The sequence below is a fragment of the Alnus glutinosa genome, chromosome 1, assembly GCF_958979055.1.
Source record: "Alnus glutinosa chromosome 1, dhAlnGlut1.1, whole genome shotgun sequence".
In the NCBI taxonomy this organism is placed as follows: Eukaryota; Viridiplantae; Streptophyta; class Magnoliopsida; order Fagales; family Betulaceae; genus Alnus; species Alnus glutinosa.
Window position 1 is genome coordinate 36447818 of NC_084886.1, and position 9971 is coordinate 36457788.

Here is a 9971-nt window from a genome sequence, read left to right on the forward strand (position 1 = left end):
GTAGATTTATGGTAAGAAGAAAAATACAGCATCAGCCATTGAGATATTCACCGCTCGTCTTAGTTTGTGCATATAAGGATTTCGTGGCAACTCCTCTTACATATACACCGTATTAGGGAAGAAGAAAGATAATTGTATCCTTGATAACATTTTATTCAATATTAATTTTATATTTTAGGGCATTTTTCGTAATTTTAAACATGTAAAATTACGAAAATGCCCCTAAAAAATTTCAAACACTTGAAATTACCAAAAAACCCATATCAACAATCCTACTCAAACTCCCCTCCCAACACAACATGTACTTCAACACATTGAACACAAACTAGTTAATCCTACTCAAACTTAATCCTACCCAAACTTCCCTCCCAACACAACATGCATTTTATTACACTGCCCATAGAACTACAAAGACACAACACAATCATCAATCAAGCAATCATAAAAAACACAATCAACAGGCATAAAAAATATTCAACAATCAACAAAAAGCACATTTAGGAAAAAACGTACAAATAAAAACAAAACTAGTGTTGATCGAGATAACTGAGTTAGTTTCAGTTTGTTGTTAAAACTCTTGTCTGGTTTTGATGTTAAAGAGTTCTAGTTGTTTCCACAGAGTACATCTCTGCTTGTAGTGTGTTTTGGTGTTTTGTTGGTTATAACTCTGTACAGTTGATTCAGTTGTTAATAATAGTTCTACTTATTCATAAAAAAAGAAGAAGAGATATATACCTTGATTAACCAGTTGTCGAACGAGTGATGCCGGAGATAGAGACGAGAGAGAACGCCGGACATAGAGAGGAGAGAGAGAGATGATCAAGATATATGTCGGGAAAACCAGACAGTCGCGGGGAAGAATAAGAGTTTTAGTAACGTGCAAATAACAAAAGGTTACTATTAATATAAAAATACTAACGTGATGTTAATTTCACGTTATTGATCTTATTAAATTGTAACGCTAATAATATTTACACGTTACTGTTGAAATATTTTACTAACGTGAAACATATCTCGTTAGTACCTTTCTGTAATGTGCAAGGAATCGCACGTTAGTATTTCACTAACGTGATGTTTTCTCACGTTTCTAAAAACTTGAGCATGCGCAATTTTTCTCGCGATTTCCCGAGACAATTATACTTACATGACAAATTATCACGTTACTATACTAGTAACATGACAATTTACCCACGTTAGTAGTAATTACATAGTATATATTTAAGCCTTTTATAATTTTTAACTATTTCTTATCCCATATTTATATTTTGCGGATGATATATTTACATTGATTATCAACAAGCATAATCATTAAAAATCAAAACGTTAATTACAATAACAAAAAATAATCAACCTTGTCATATATACAATCATTCAGTCTCCACTCAAAAAATAAAACTATCGTTTTTTTTTTTTTTTTTTAAAAAAAAATACAACTATTTTAGAGGGGTGGGCTGGTCACGACTATTTACATCAGCAGCTGTTGCCTGACTCATACTGGCAACACCATCGTTTAGAATCGTATCAAGCTGAACCGTAGCACCTACAAATGATAAAAAAGAAAAAGAAAAAAAGGTTAACAAACAATATAATATAATACCCACAAACGATCTCACAAGCTGGCGAGGTGTATCACTTGTGATAGGCGGGAGGATATCCTGAGAGGATGTGGCCGTGGAGGTATTGTGTCTCAAACGAGACAGTAACTCAGCCTCGTGGTTCGCCAACAAAACAGCGAACCGTTCCTTTGCAGCCTTGCGCTCTGTCTCTAAAACTGACTGAATCTCAGCTGCGTGCCTTTCCTGTTGAGCCTGAAGAGCAGCCTTAATCTCAATTGCGCATGATCTCCATTCAGCCTCAATGATTAAAGTGCAAACTTGATTGATTTCTTCTTGCGAGGGCTGGGTGGAGTGCCTAGGACGCTGAGATCGTCCCTGTGTGGGGGTATAGTATGTCTGTGTCATCCCCGAGACAAGCCTAACATTTTTCCCAACCCCTCTAACCCTGCTCGAGTACTCAGGCTTATTCCCAAACGCGATGGCATACGCATCGTGCGGAAGCCAGCGCGCCATCCCTTCAGTGATTGTATCTGATGCACAAGGTCATTGGGGATCAGCTGCTCCATTCTTTGCTACGCACGATCTCCATTCAGCCTCAATGATTAAAGCGCAAGCTTAATTGTTTCTTCTTGTGAGGGCTGGGTGGAGTGCCTAGGACGCTGAGATCGTCCCTGTGTGGGGGTATAGTATGTTTGTGTCGTCCCCGAGACAGGCCTAACATTTTTCCCAACCCCTCTAACCCTGCTCGAGTACTCAGGCTTATTCCCAAATGCGATGGCATACGCATCATGCGGAAGCCAACGCGCCGTCCCTTCGGTGATTGTATCTGATGCAGCAAGGTCATTTGGGATCAGTTGCTCAATTCTTTACCGTATTAAATTAGTGACGTTAGACAAATTTCAATTGCAAATAAAAAGAAAATAATAAACAAAAGAGCATTTTACATACACGTCTCTCCCGCGTTACATCGTTTGGATAGGTGTCATCCTTTTTTGTGTGTGCTTTAACAATATTCACGATACAAACTACAGTAACGTGAGGATGAGTTCTGCATTACAACATACACTAACCTAACAATCTTTACGTTACAAATTACAGTAACATGATAATTAATTATGCGTTACAACATTCACTAACCTAAAAGTATTCACATTGCAATAATTCAGTAACATGAAAATTAATTATGCGTTACAACATTTCAGTAACCTGTTCTTTGCACGTTACAACAAGTCAGTAACGTGCAGTTTCACGTAACTCGAGCTCAGTAACACGAGACATTTGTCGTGTTACTGGACAATAACGCAATGTCATATTTCCACGTTACAATACACATTTTAGCAATCTAAGGGATACTAACCTCAGCTTTATGTTACTAGGGCCACGTTACTGGGTTCCAGTAACGTGAAAAACGCATTTCCACATTACTGACCTTAGGTTAGCATTCACAAATTTTTTTGTAGTGTTAATAGCATTTCTATGTCTCCAAATTTTCTTATTTTGTTTTATTTTGCATACTAATAATTAAATTTTTTTAAAACTTTTTTCTAAATATCTGAAAAACTATTTATAATTATTTTAATTGCCCTTATTCTCATAATACAAGAAAAGAAAAGAACACTTGAGAATATAGCATTTATTTGTGATATATATATAATAACCATCTAGCTATGAGTTTTCAAAATGTATCGAGTAATCTTTTAAAATATAAATGAATGAATTCCTTCTCTCTCATCCCTAGAGAAAAACTAGACTTTAGTCTAGGAACATCCTTCCTCCTCCCCTCTCTCATGTCGCTGCTTCTTTTTACTGTTGTTTGGTTCAAGTTTTCTCCAGTTCTTTTCACTTTTTATGAGGTCTTATTCTTGATTCTCCCCAAATCACGACCTCAGCCTTTCCACCGCCGCCTTGCAACCTTTTACGCCCCAATTAGTTGCCTCTGCCTATCGGATATGTCTTGGTTTTCAAATTGGTTCATTCAAAGCTAGATTTGTCAACCTACGTCAGCTCCGCTCATCAACGCACCTCTCTTCCATCATCTTTGGCCTCCTTACTACCCGTTGCTGCCTCTCACTCCTCCACTAGACTACCACGCGCTGCGTGGATCTCACCCTCCTTCATGTTCCTGCCTTCTCTGCCACTAGTGTTGCTGATTTATGGGTTTAGTGATTTATTTCTGTTAATTTCTCTGTATTTATGTTGGGTGTTGTGTTGTGGCTTTCAACTTAACCTGAAATGGTTGGCCTTCAGACTTATTGTCTGTGATGGAGATCTTGTTTCCGTTGTTCTTTCTCTTCTTAATCTATTTAGTTTAATTGGAAGCTGGATTAGATCTAAGTATTTAGGGATTCTCTTACTCCAAATAGTTTTATCAATCTTCGTGGGCCGCGACTTTCATTGGCTGCATTCCCAAGTGACTTCCACCTTCCTGGGTTTCCTTCAGTGCTGTGAGGTGCGAGTTGTCTGTCTTAATTAGGTTTTTCATTTGTTAGTTTGTTTTTGTTTTTGTTTTTGTCTGTTTCTTGTTCCATGTAATTTGTTTCTGTAATTTTTTCCTTCTACAGTACTTATATTAAATATATATATATATATATATATATATATATATATATATATGTATCGAGATGATGTTGACCATTTTAATGTTGATATATGATCATTCATTTTACTTGGTTGTCCATTACCTTTTTGAAATTTGTGCAATTAGAAACGACTACATATATTTTTATCGCTTTGTTGGTAATAATATCTCGCAAAACACCTTAATTTACATATTAAAATAATATCCCCGTATAATAAAGTATATATAATATAATTGATTTTTAAAAAATTGTATAATATAATTTCATTTTTGGTAAGTATTTTTTAAGAAACTACTGTAATTAAAAAAACAAACAAATGCCTACACATCCTATCACATATAAAAACAAATTTTATGTTATATAATGGATAGTTTATCTTCAAAAATCATGATTTTTTTTTTTTTGTATACTTTTAAATTATGAATAAAAAAAAATTATTAATTTTTGAACAAATGTTCTCCATATAAATTCAAAGATTATTTAGTAAAATATTGATAAGAACCAAAAAGAATTTTCTTAATTCTTACGTGTAGTTTCACCATATCAGTCAAGCACGTTGATGGCTACTTCGAGGGAGTCGGGCCTCCTAATACAACAAGCTGTAAATTTATAAAATTATTCAACATTGATTCATAATTCCTCATATACTCATCTTATACACGTTAGAAATAAGAGTTCAACGACAATTACAATTGAGACTCCTACTCCTACAACTATTACTTGACAATAAGATAAACTACTTATATTAGATACTAGATAAACTACTACTAGTAGAGCTATTAGATACTAGATAGCTAGACTCTTACGACAACACTATTACTCAATTCCTACTTAAATAGTAACATAAAGATTACAATCCAATAAAATAATAAGGGAAAATTACATTTTCCTCTATGAACTATCGGTCGTTGTCAATATGTCACCACAAACTGACATCCTCACCAAAAAAGAGCATTGAACTACCATTTACATACCAAAACCCCATTCCGTTAGGGAATCTCGTTAAATCGGACAGAATATGCTATTTTTAGACACTAAATTTTGTTTGAAGACAAAAATGCCCTTAAACAGTAATTTAATAAAAAAAATATTAAACCTAATATATATTTTAAAAAAATGGAAAAGAAATGGGGTGGCTGCCACCAAATCAACTTGTCAATCAAATTATATAGATCTTCGATTTTCCTGAAATTGTTAATCCTCTGCATAACTCAAATAAAGTGGAAATTGTTAAGAGTCCCACATTGCCAAGGTATGCCTGGGTTGTGGGCTTTATAAGCCTTGAGCAAATTTCTTCCCTTAAGGTGCCTTTTGTGGAAGGGAAAGGTTCAATGAACTTTATCATGGTATCAGAGCAGATTCATTGGACGATGATGGGTCTTTCTCTCCCGATGTTGAACACGTGTTTGGTCAAAAATGTTGTCACACGTGGGGGGGCGCGTCAAGTGTTCCACATCGCCAAGAGATACATGACCTGACCATTTTATAAGACATGGACACCCCCTACTTTCCAAGGCGTCTTTTAAGAGTGAGTAAGGTCCATGGACTCTTATATGGTATCAGAGCTTCAGGGCTTTGGACAATGTTGGGTCTTCCCTCCCATTATAGACGTGTTTGGACAATAGTGCCACACGTGAGAGAGCGTGTTAAGAGTCCCACATTGCCAATGTATGTCTGGGTTGTGGGCTTTATAAGCCTTGAGCAAACCTCTTCTCTTAAGGTGCCTTTTGTGGAAGAGTAAGACTCAATGGACTTTATCATGATATCAGAGCAGGTTCCTTGGACGATGATGAGCCTTTCCCTTCCGATGTTGAACATGTGTTTGGCCAAAATGTTGCTACACGTGGGGAGTGTGTTAAAGTGTTCTACATCGCCAAGAGATACATGATCTGGCCACTTTATAAGACATAGACACCCCCTACTTTCCAAGGTGTCTTTTGAGAGTGAGTAAGGCCCATGGACTTTTACTCATATATTCTGAAAATATGAATGTTTTGGCACATCAAGCTTATAATGATCCAATTGAAATCTCAAAATGATTTTTTCTTGCTCAGTAAAATCTTGAGGATAAAACTTCTCAACTAAGTTGCATATATCATCAATCTTAAATGATTTGCATGCATCTTGAGGACTTAAAGTGGCAATAAGAATAAGAAGTTCCACTTCATGCTCACTAAATCTATTGTTCAGTTCTTGCAATTGGAAGTCTATTGCAACAGTAAATACATCAATTCTAAAATGATGCTCCATGGTCATGGACGATTCTTCATCATGGCGACATGATCTACCTTGAGCTCTAGTGTAACGAGCATTCATATCAGGAACATCAATTTCTTTTTTTTTTCTTCACAAAATGATTTAACAGTATTAAGGAAAGGCTCACACTCTTCATTTCTCAACTTATGAAGAAGTGATTTTGAAGTTGAAACTACAATCATGACATTTAAAATGTCTTGAGAAATTTGTTGCAAAGCTTGGCAAAGAGAATTAGTAAATCCTATAATCTGCTTCATTAAATGCAAGATCGAAACAAATTCAAATTATGTTGATATGATATAAGCCGCTTCAACTTCACCGCGTTGAGAATAGTTGGTTCTCTCCTTTGAGGTAGTGTCGAGAACTAAGCAAGTTGCACAAAACATTCTTATCAAGCTACAAACAGAATAATAATGAGAAGGCAATGAATATCTCCAGGTCGTTGCAAAGTACCAATTTGGTTTGCCCCCATTCCAGTCTCAATTTCATTAGAAGCAATCATACTTTCAATCTCAACAACTTGAGCAGATTGCAATTCATCATTTCATTTTGAAGAACCAACAACAATGTTGACAAAAAAGTTCAAATTGACAAAGAATTGATGAACAAAATTTGATTCTCTAGATGCTGCAACCAAAGCTAATTGTAGCTTATGAGCAAAGCAATGCACATAATATGTATAGAGACATTCTCTAAGAAATAAAGATTGTAGCCCATTCCATTCACTACGCATATTACTACCTCCATCATAACCTTGACCTCGAATATTCTCAATTTTGAGGTCGTTACAAGAACGGACATCACATATTTTTTTTTTATTTTATTAAAAAGTTAATGCAGTAGTATCTTTGACATGGACAATATGAAAGAATCTCTCTCGAATAAAACCATCTTTATCAACAAATCTCAAAATGATTGCTATTTGTTCATTTTTTGACTCATCCCGAGCTTCATCAATGAGAATGCAAAATTCGGCATCCCCAATTTCTTTGCGAATCACATCTCGCACTTTAATTGCAATGATATGCAAAATTTCTTTTTGAATTTGGGGTGATTTATATTTGGCATTCCGTTGATCATTTGTCAAGACAACCCCATCAACTTTATCATTATAGGTTGTTAAAAACTTTATCAATTCAATGTAGTTACCTTGATTTTTTCAGTTGGAGCTTTCATCATAATCTTTAAATGCACAGGCTTTAAATGTTAGCCATTGAACACTATCTATTGAGGTTTTGAGCCGCAATCGATTATTCTCCATTTCTTGGGATGACTGTTTTTCAATTAACTTGCCAATATGCCGTGAATAATTCTTCATATCTTCACAACATTTCACAACAATTTTATTTGATGGATTTGGATATTTCCCCACATGCCCCGTTAAAGGACAATTCATTCCATCGTTCACCTTTTTCCAATTCTTAAAACCTTTCATTGTAAATACATCTGATCTCAGACAGCTTGTCGATTTCTTAGCAAAAATGTAAATTGGATGACAAAAGATGGCATCCTTTAATTTTGAATACTCCAACCAACTTGGGTATGTCTGGAACCAAGAAGTTTGAAATTGACGATGATTAATATTCTGTCCTGAAGCTGGATATTCTGTAGCTGTAAGAATAGGTTGACATGGGCCAGCTCTAAGATAAGCACGTCGCATTTCATCTTGTAAGTTTACGGGAAATTCTCATATTTGTGGACGTTTTCCTAGATCACATTCCAAATAGGTGGCATCAATTTCTTCAGGATGAATTCTTGGACATTTAGAAAGTCACTCATCAGTCATTGAAGCATTAATATCTGTTGCTAACGGTGTATCACTATCAACATCTAAATGACTCGCATATTTTTTCTTAAAGAATAAATCGATTGTTTTTTGTCTGTTCATATTTTTCTAAGCTGTAAGAAAAATTTATAGATTAATAAATTAACCGAAAAATACCTAGAAATATAGGATCTTTATTAGAATATTTTACTGGTAATAGTTTTTATTAGCATTAACAAGCTAAAAAACAACGAATAATTAACCAAATCAAACTCATCAAATTAGAAAAAAAAATAAAAATCCAATAATCAAAGTAAATTAGTAACTATTAAAAATCTTAATCTAGCAAAAATAGCAAATACAGAAAAAAATAAAAATAAACTACTTGACAAATAAACTATGAACACAGTTAATAGGGTCAAAGGAAAATGAGTACCTTTTAGTGAATCAACGTTATCTTGAGCTTGATGGATTTCTTGAAAACAAATAAAAGACAATAATGTGCTAACTGAATGCTGCAAACCAATAAAAACAAATAATAATTTAGAAGAATAAATGATGGAACACAATTAAAAAAGAAGTTATAAAGACAAATATTAATTTAATAGAAGAATTAAAAAAATTCCAATATAATTTGGATGACTTTTTTCCATCTAAAATCAAAGTGTTGCATTCTAATTAGTACTTCTTTTGAAAAAGACATACCTAGTTTCCTTTTCTTTCTTTCTTTTTTCTTTTTGTATTTATTTTGTGAGCTTCTTGAGAATTCTGTCATGACTAAATACTTAAAAAAAATATATAAAATTTCTATCAATCAAAGACAAATATAGCAAGACATATTTGGTTAATTGGTTATTTCATCACATAATCACATTTGACAAAGTTTCATTTCAATTTTCACCACCCTCCTCAATTCTCATTTCTCTCTCCCGTTATAGCCACAATCCCACACTCTGCACACTCCCACCCTTCTTTTCTTTTTCTTTTTCTTTTTTTAATTTTTAAATTTCATTATGTTTAATTAATTTTTAAAGATGTGGGTGATTTGACAACTATGTAGGTGCTGATGTGTCGCAAGGAACAAGTGTCATGTTCCTAGTGGTGTTAAGTGACAGTGACGTGGCGGGCATTAGTTTTTGAACGGAAAACTTGACTGAGGTACTAATTTGGTCTTTTCCCAAAACAGAGGTACTATCTATGATGCGAATTGAAACCCAGGTACCAAAAAATAAAGTTTTCAAAACTCAAATACTAAAAACGTATTTAACCATAATTTTAAAGTCCTAATTCATTAACTATCATAATCGAGGCCCAACTAGATAGGCCTATACACACCAAAGCCCAAGACATTGGGCTCAATTAAGGCCCAACACTCTCTAAGACATGAATTTATTTTTACAATTTACCTCCCCCATAATTAGTCTTTTTAAGGGTTTTTCAGGCATGAAAATTCATTTTACTTTTATTTTTTCAAGTTCAATGCAAAATAATCCGTTGGATATTTTATTTATTTAATTATTTTTTTCTCTCTTAAAGCAAAAATATTAACAAACAATCTAAACACACAAATCACTCTTAAAAACACAAAATAATTTTTATTTTTATGTCACATCAATCAAGACATTTTTCCAAATAAAAAAAATAAAAAAAACCCTCCAAAAATACATTAGCAAACACATATCTCAAAGTCAAATATAAGCATTGATGATTCAGAAACGGCCTTCCTCAAAGCAAAGAAAAAAAGGACAACGAAGCTGACTTTATTCTCTGAATTTGCCAAAGAAATTGATTACCAACCTCATTCGTACTTCTTGA